This window comes from Macaca mulatta, chromosome 3 (genome assembly GCF_049350105.2).
Source record: "Macaca mulatta isolate MMU2019108-1 chromosome 3, T2T-MMU8v2.0, whole genome shotgun sequence".
NCBI lineage: Eukaryota > Metazoa > Chordata > Mammalia > Primates > Cercopithecidae > Macaca > Macaca mulatta.
The window spans coordinates 42,025,049-42,034,173 of NC_133408.1; the positions used below are offsets into that span (position 1 = coordinate 42,025,049).

Consider the following 9,125-nt stretch of genomic DNA (forward strand, 5'->3'; position numbering starts at 1 on the left):
AACCTCCAGCTCCCGGGTTCAAACGATTATCTTGCCTCAGTCTTCCTGGTAGCTGGGACAACGGGTACGCGCCACCACGATCGGCTAAGTTTTTGTGTTTTTAGCAGAGATGGGGTTTCATCTTGTTGGTCAGGCTGGTTTCGAACTCCTGGCCTCAAGTGATCCACCTGCCTCGGCCCCACAAAGTGCTGGATTACAGTGCTGGGATTACAGGCCCTACTTCACTCCTAACGCCCACCATACCTGCTTCCAACTGTTTGCTGAATGACAAGGTGAACGAGTGAATGGGACTACATGACTTCGGGCAGCAGGCAATCCTATTCCTTGGACCTCAGTTTCACTTTTTGTAAAGCAAGCCTTTCTCTCGCTCTCTGCCCTAAAAGCCTGAGTTCTGGGCTTGAGATGAGCGCGTCCTGTAGAGCAGACTCCAGGTGGACGTTGAGCTGGGTCTTCTAGGAGGCCAGGATCCTACCAGCTCTTGGGTCCGGTGCTCCCGCGGGACCCCGCACGCCCAGTCCCAGCGCCGCCCCGCCCAACCTCCATTTGTTCCCCCAGGCCCCGGCCTCTCCACACGGCTCGCTCCCCATTGACCGGGGGGCGGGCCCTTGGCGCCCGGCTCCGCTGGGGACGGGGCGGCGGGAGGCGGGCGGGTCCGTGTGCACCTGCACGGTGTGTGTCCCGGCCGCAGCCCCGCGCCAGCTGCAGCTCCTTGATCCGAGCCGGATCCTGAGCGGGGAACACGGGCTGAAGCGGCGGCGGCGGCCCCGCCCCGGGGCTCCATTGTTGAGGCTGCCGCAGCTCTGTCGGCTGCTCAGCTGCGCTCCAGTCGGCCCAGGCGCCGCGGCGAGGAGCGAGCGCTGCCAGGCGGCGGCCTGAGGTGAGACGGCGCGACGGGCAACGGGGTCTCCAGAGCGAGCGGGGTCTCTGCCCCGGGCGTGGCAGCTCCGAGCTGGGCTCCTCAGGGTCCGAGGTCGGGATCCGGGGTCCTTGCTCCTGGACTTTGTCTCGGCCTCGGGTGGCACCGGGGGCTTCGCGCCTGCTACCATACCGCATGGGCCTGCGCGGGGATCCTGGTCGCCCTGCGGGTGGCGGCAGGTCCCCACTGCTCCCCGGCTCCCCGCGTCTGCCGCGGAGTGCACTGCATGGACCCGGGCGCTGGCTTCTGCCCGGTCCTCCGAGGCGTGGCTGGTCCCCGCGTGCGGTAGAGGGGGCCCTGCGAGGACCCACTCGTGGGGCGGGGTCCGGGTCACCGCGAGTGGGAGACTCCGTCGCCCTCCCCGACCTCCCCCGCAGCGAGACTGCTTCGCTAGACTCACCGAGGGGACTGCGCGGACCCTCGGACGAGGGAGTCCGTGACTCTGGGTGGGGGCTCTTTCCCGGCCCCGCATGACGGCTTCCTGAGTGTTTTGTCACCTATATAGGTGGCTTCGTGGACCCGCGCGCGTGGGTCCTGGCCGCCCTGCTAGTGGGGCTGTGCGCTGCCCCGTGGCTCCTCTGGGTCGACTCCGCCTGGGACGCGCGTGTAGTGGGGGTCCGTGCGCGAGGGTCGCGGTTGGTGGGGGCGCGCTGCCCCCGCCCCATGGTTTATCCTCTCACTTGCCCGGCGGGAGGAAGCGAGAGGCGCGGGCCCGGAGCTGTCGCACAGCGGCCGCACGGACCTCTGCCCTGGCCGGCGGGTCCAGGGGGGCGAGGGGCTATCACTGCGCGTCCCACCGCCGCACTTCCTGCTCTGGCCCCGGGCTGGGTTCTGATTGGAGGGAGCAGGGCCCTTCTGCCTGGCGTTTCTTGATTTCTTCCGTTAGTAATGGGAAGAAAAAAAAAATCTGGAAAGGTAGATTGAACTTTGTAACTCTCGGCGCTTGGAGAGTGGAAGAAACTCTCCCAAAAATTTGGCGGGCTGGAAAATGCGTTTCAAGCAGGAGCATCCACACCCACGGAATGAAGCCAAGGCAGTTACAGTTAGAAGTCAGATTTATGAGGGGAGAGCAAGGGTGAGGTCTGTGGGTGGGGAGACTCCGACCTCAGCTTGATGAGAAGACCTGATGCTGCCCCTCAGACGCGTATTTCTCAGCCACCAGAGAAAGTGGAATCACTCCTTAGTGAATGCTTTCATCAAACTTTTGAAAAACCTGTAATGTCCCAGGAAGGAAAATCGAACTGGACAGTTTTCCCCTTTTAAGACTGTTAAACGTCCCGGAGACAAACAGCAGAAGACTCAAGGAGTCCAAATACTCAACCTGAAGTTCTTTCTGAACAAGAGATGGTGTATAAGTAACAGGCATACGAGACAAAACTTAACTAATCACCGCAGCTGATGCTCCTAGCCCTGTAGCGTGTCATGCAGGCCCTTTTGCCTTCTCTGCCCTCCGCTGTCCCAGACCCCAAAGCTACAGCGCACCTCCAGTCATCAGCTCCTGCCGACCCATTGTTATGAACTCTGTTTCGGTGGCTCCTTTCTCTCTGAAGTTTTGCTTGTTCTCCTGAAGTCCTGGTCTTTAAGAGCTTATGATCTGCAGGGACAGATTAACTTTGGGCAGTACATAGTTAACTGTAGCACAGCTTGAAAAATGCTCTGATAGAGGTGGGCAGGCAGTTTGTACATGCGGGTAAATGCGAGGTCCTTTTTCAAAACCATGAATCCAAGTATTCATACTATTTTAAATCTGCAATTCTTTGACTGTCCGGAGGGTTTTTAGATTAATTTTTTTTTCTATTACTTCCTAATGTTTGTTTCATGGTTCAGAGTAATTGATTAAAACTTTCCAGGTCGGCCAGGCGCGGTGGCTCATGCCTGTAATCCGAGGACTTTGGGAGGTCTAGGCAGGCTGATCACTTGAGGTCAGGAGTTCGAGAGCAACCTGGCCAACATGATGAAACCCTATCTCTACTAAAAATCCAAAAATTGATTCGGCGTGGTGGTGGGTGCCTGTAATCGCAGCTACTCAGGAGGCTGAGGCAGGAGAATAGCTTGAACCCAGGAGGCGGAGGTTGCAGTGAGTGAAATGGCTCCACTGCACTCCAGCCTGGGCCATAGAGTGAGACTTCCTCTCAAAACAAAAACAATGTACTGGGTCTACCTTCGGCTCTGGAATTTTCCTGGAAGGCCTTCTCTTCTGGGGTTCATTTTTCTCACTTTTGAGGATCGTAAAGTACATAATTTCCAAGAATTTTTGCCCTACACCTTTAATTCTTCCAAGCAAATATAGCAGAGAAAAATTCTCTTCCCAGCAGTGGTGTAAGGAAGTCTCTCACAGAAGGGAACACATGGGTATGGAGAAGACAGAGGATACACACACACACACACACACACATATATATAATGTATTTTTTTTTTTTTTTTTTTTTTTTTTGGAGACGGAGTTTTGCTCTGTTGCCCAGGCTGGAGTGCAGTGGCAGGATCTAGGCTCACTGCAAGCTCCACCTCCTGGGTTCACTCCATTCTCCAACTCAGCCTCCCAAGCAGCTGGGACTATAGGCGCCTGCCACCACGCCCGGCTAATTTTTTGTATTTTTAGTGGAAACAGGATTTCTCTGTGCTAGCCAGGATGGTCTCCATCTCCTGACTTCGTGATCTGCCCGCCTCGGCCTTCCAGAGTGCTGGGGATTACAGGTGTGAGCCACTGCACCTGGCTGACAGAGGATACATTTTTGAGCTCTACATTTCAGAGTTCTTTTCTCTAGCCCTGGCCTGGGTCCCAAACAGGGAACTTAATTCACTCTATCACTGAAGTATACTCTTGCTTTGATGCCATTGATATGTTGTCCTAGAGATTTGCTATGGCTGCTAGGAGTGTTTCATAGTTAAGAACTGATGCAACCTCTCTTTTGTCAGTTGATGAGTCTATAAACCATGTTATTTCCTTTAGTATTATCTGCCTGGAACTGGAAGGCCAGAGATGAAGTTTTCTTAGATTGTAAGTCTCAGTCTTTGCTATCTACCTTCCTCTGTCTCCCATGTCACCTGCTGTTCCCCCCCCCCCGTTTTTCATTTTAATGTTTTTATTGGATAGGTGTCTATTATTGCAGGCGACTTCAAAACATTGTTGGATATTGACAGGATGTAAGTATGAATAATATGTAAAAGATAACTTCTTCTAGTTCTTTTGAGCAGAAGATTTGGTTTCGATATGTGGCCCTATTAAAGCTTTTGTTAAGTCCAAGTGCTTTCTGAACTTCAATTCCCTTACCTGTAGAATGGAGTTAGTTGTTAGTAATACCTGTTCTGCCTAATTCAGGAGATTGTTTTGAGGAAAAATGAAATCATGAATGTAATGGAATTTTGTAAATTTTAAATGAAATATTGTATTACCTAAGATTTCTTTTTTTAAATGCCATATTAAGAATGGAATGAATCTGGGTTTTCCTTTGAAATCCCAAATGTTTAATGTACAGAGAAGTTTTAATGTGTCTGTTGGGGAGCTTCATTAGGATTGTTTTCTATCTTTAATTGGCCAGTATTTTTTATATTTTAGCATTTTGGGGGAATATCAAAATTTGTGTTTCAGTTATCATTAATATTTTACAAAGTTATTGAATGCACATGATTTAGTCTTTAACAATCTCTTCAATTATTTACATTCGCATGTAAAAAATGCAGTAACGAATGTCCATGTAAATAACATTCCCATGCCTTAATGAAGCGTAATTTCTTGACATTGCAGTTTCTAAGTGCCCTGTGTTGAGGTCGGGAAAGCTAAAGGGCAGTCAGAGGTCAAGGTCAGCAAAGCACCACCTTTGACATTTGAAATTCAGCAGCAGGTATCACAGTGAACCCCATTCCAGCATCCAGGAAGTTTCTCTGCCCTGCCTCTCCTCCAGCCACCTCGGAATCTGTGTCTGCAGTGTTGGTCCTGCTTTCCTGTCTCTCCTCTGCCTTTTCCTTCTCTTCAGCAACTTCTACCGAGTGCCTCTGGTGTCCCAGACAGTGGCAGTGGGAGGACAAAGGCTAATAAACCCGGCCCTGGTCCTCAAAGAATTGATGTTTTCTGTGCAGACATTAAGTTACACTGTCATATATAGTGTTGACAGACATTGATACAGATTTCCTGTGAAGTGCAGAAGCACCATCCTAGAAGCAGAGATGCAGAGGCAGCACTGGTGACTCACACATGGAGAGCTGGAGTTCTTGGTCTAGTGGGATAAACTGACCTGGACATCATTTCAGTGCAGCGGAGTGAGTGCTGGGATGGGCTCCCTCGGGGCATCTGGGGCTGGGTTTGTCTGGTGTTCAGTCTCCTGCCTGGTACTTAGAGTTTATCAGTAAGATGAGCATTGTGAGGTTTCTAAGTGAAAGGAAAGGCAATCACTTACCTGAAACCTGAAATTTGTAGGTGTTCTGGGCCATTTATAATTCACTGAATCTGTTTTGTCAGAACAAGTCTATCATGTATTGTTGTGGATGGAGTGTGGCCAGCCCTGCCTTGCGATGTAAGGAAATCAGGAAACGCTTGTCAGGTGTCAACACGGTGCCAGACACTCTTCTAGTGGTTTCCACATAAATCACTGTATTCATTTCTGTTGCTGCTTTACCACATTTCCATAAATTTATTGGCTTAAAACAATTGAAATTGTATCATCTCATAGTTCTGTGGGGCAGAAGTCTGACGTGGGTGTCACTGGACAAAAATCACCGTGTGGGCTGGGCTGCATTCCTCACTGGAGAATTGTTTCCAAGCGCTTTTGGCCAAATATAGTTCCTTGTGGTTGCAGGACTGAGGTGTCTGTTCCCTTGCTGGTCATCTGTTGGGGGCTGCCCTCAGCTCCTGAGGCCTCTATCTGGTCTTTGCACGTGGTCCCATCAGCTCAGGACTAGCTAGGCCAGGGACCTGGTCAGGCTCTCCAGTTCCCCTGTGTGCATTTCTGTTCTTCCACTCAGAGAAAGTTCTATGCCCTACTTTAAAATTTTTTTTGAGATGGAGTCTCACACTGTTACCCAGGCTGCAGTGCAGTGGCGTGATCTTAGCTCACTGCAACCTCTACCTCCCAGGTTCAAGTGATTCTCCTGCTTCAGCCTCCTGAGTAGCTGGGACTACAGGTGCCCGCCACGATGCCCGACTAATTTTTGTATTTTTAGTAGAGATGGGGTTTCACCATTTTAGCCAGGATGGTCTCCATCTCTTGATCTCGTGATCCGCCTGCCTTAGCCTCCCAAAGTGTGGAGATTACAGGCGTGATCCACCATGCCTGGCCAGTTCTATGCTCTTAGAGGCTCATGGGATTAGACTGGACCTCCCTGGGTAGCCCAGGATACTCCTCCTAAGGCCTGTGGCAAAGCCCTTTTGCTGCGTGACATAGTCACAGGTCTCGGGGGTTGGAATCTCCCACCACAGTTACTGATCCACTTACTACAGCAGCCTGGGAAGTGCTTTTCATTGCCTCTGGTTAACAGATACCAATTTTTTTTTTTTTCTTTTTTGCAAATTGGCAGGAACATGAAGATCCCTTTTTTTTTTTTTTTTTTTTTTTTGAGACCTAGTCTCATTCTCTTGCCCAGGCTGGAGTGCAGTGGTGCAATCTTGGCTCACCACAACTTCCACTTCCCGGGTTCAAGCAGTCCTCCTGCCTCAGCCTCCTGAGTAGCTGGGACTACAGGCACATGCCACCAAGCCTGGCTAATTTTTGTATTTTTACTACAGACGGGGTTTCAGTATGTTGACCAGGCTTGTCACAAACTCCTGACCTCATGATCCGCCTGCCTTGGCCTCCCAAAGTGCTGGGATTACAGGTGTGAGCCACCACACCCAGCAATGAAGATCCTTCTTAAATGATAAAACCGTTCCTCTGACTTCATGTGAGGCTGTTGGTGAGATTGATAGCAGTGGAGACAGGTCCACAAGAAACGGAGCTAAACTTTGTGTTTTGGAGTATTTTGATGGCCTGCCCTGATTATGTAAGTTTTGCTAAGAAGTCATTAGAGTCATTCTTCTACTGGAAGAAACACCCATATGGGGAATTTGGGACCTTGCCTTTTCAAGTTTTACAGAAAGGACTCTTCATGGGCAAAAGTACATGATTCCAGATCTATTTCTAGAATGGAAATAGCTGCATCAACCAAACAGCGATTCACATTCCTGAGTTTGAGAGAATCTGATTATTTCAAGGCTGAAGCCAAAAGCACAATAAACAATGTTTGCACCTTTATTCATAGTTAGGAATTAGGTGCATCCCGTGGTCAAGAAAACAACTGATGGTGGTCACCAAGTAGTTTAAAACCACGCAGGACCTCATTTTATCATGTGGGTGTTTTTGATTTTTTAAATGAAGTTTTCATTTTCCTGTGCAATAAATGACAAGCTCTGACTTGAAATACATTTCCTTTAATAAACCAGAATCTAGGGTCGGGCGCGGTGGCTACGCCTGTAATCCCAGACTTTGGGAGGCCGAGGAGGGCAGATCACAAGGTCAGGAGATTGAGACCATCCTGGCTATGGTGAAACCCTGCCTCTACTAAAAACACAAAAAATTAGCCAGGCATGGTGGCGGGCACCTGTAATCCCAGCTACTCGGGAGGCTGAGGCAGGAGAATGTCATGAACCTGGGAGGCGGAGCTTGCAGTGAGCCGATATCACGTCACTGCACTCCAGCCTGGACGACAAAGCGAGACTCTGTCTCAAAAAAAAAAAAAAAAAAAAAAGAAAAAAAAAAAAAAAAAGAAACCAGAATCTATAATCCTAAGGTTTTTAACCTGGCTTTCAGAAATTTGTGAAGTCCCCAAAATCCTGTGCAACAATTTTGTGTATATGCATCCATGTGTGTTTATGGGGAGACGATTTATAGCTCTCCATACATTTTCAAAGTGGTTGGATTCCAAAAAATTTTAGAATACGCCACTTGGGCCTGGTGTGGTGGCTCACACCTGTAATCCCAGCACTTAGGGAGGCTGAGGCAGTAGGATCCACTGAGATCAGCAGTTTAAGACCACCAACATAGCGAGACCTCCACCTCTACCAAAAAAAAAAAAAAAAAAATGCTGGGCGTGGTGGTGCACACCTGTGGTTCTAGCTGCTCGGGAGGTTGATCACCTGATCCCAATAATTTGAGGCTGTAGTAAGTTAGAATTGTACCACAGCACTCCAGCCTGGGCAACAGAGCAAGACCCTCTCTCCAAAAAAAAAACCCAAAAAACCGTATCACTTAATATACTATTGTTGTTGGTCAAGTATCAGATTTTGTTTAAAAATTAAATACTCTTTTTTTTTTTTTTTGAGATAGAGTCTCGCTCTGTCACCCAGGCTGTAGTGCAGTGGCATGGTCTCAGATCACTGCAAGCTCTGCCTCCTGAGTTCACACCATTCTCCTGCCAGAACCTCCTGAGTAGCTGGGACTACAGGTGCCCGCCACCACGCCTGGATAATATTTGTATTTTTAGTAGAGATGGGGTTTCACCGTGTTAGCCAGGATGGTCTCGATCTCCTGACCTCGTGATACGCCCACCTTGGCTTCCCAAAGTGCTGGGATTACAGGTAAATATTCATTTTTAGCAAAGTTGTACAGGCATGCAGCTCTAAGAGTCAGAAATTAACAAGGCTTAGAACAAAACCCAGCAATCCCCTACCTTACCCTTCTCCACCCTGATCCCTGCTCCTTGGAGGTTACTGTGTTTATGTTTTAGCTGGTTCTTCTAGATTGTGTGGAAGACAGGGAGATGTCCTACTGTGGAAGACAAGGATTCAGGTTGCTTACCCTCCCCCCTCCTCTTGTTGCCCACGTTTTTCTCCCCCATCCTCTCAGTATAATTATTGTGATAGTGAGGCCAGGCATGGTGGCTCATGACTTATCCCAGCTTTTTGGGAGGCCGAGGCAGGCAGATCACTTGAGGCCAGGAGTTGAGGCCAGCCTGGCCAACACAGTGAAACCCCCTCTCTACTAAAAAATACAAAAATTAGTTGTAGTGTCGCACACCTGTAGTCCCAGCTACTCAGGAGGGCGAGACACAAGAATTGCTTGAACTTGGGAGGTGGAGGTTGCAGTGAGCTGAGATCGCACCATAAGCTGAGATCGCACCACGGCACTCCAACTTGGGCAACAGAGGTAGACTCTGTCTCAGAAAAAAAGTATTGTGATAGTGGGATACATAGTACAATATTGTGGGGTTTCAATACCTGACACAAGAGCTTCTCAGACTT

The 9,125-nt window shown here is 49.4% G+C and overlaps 1 pseudogene; it reads right to left on the reverse strand.

Moving 5' to 3' along the window:
* Positions 1–452: 452 nt before the first annotated feature.
* On the reverse strand, positions 453–1,388 carry LOC144340183 (uncharacterized; annotated as a pseudogene).
* Positions 1,389–9,125: the final 7,737 nt, after the last annotated feature.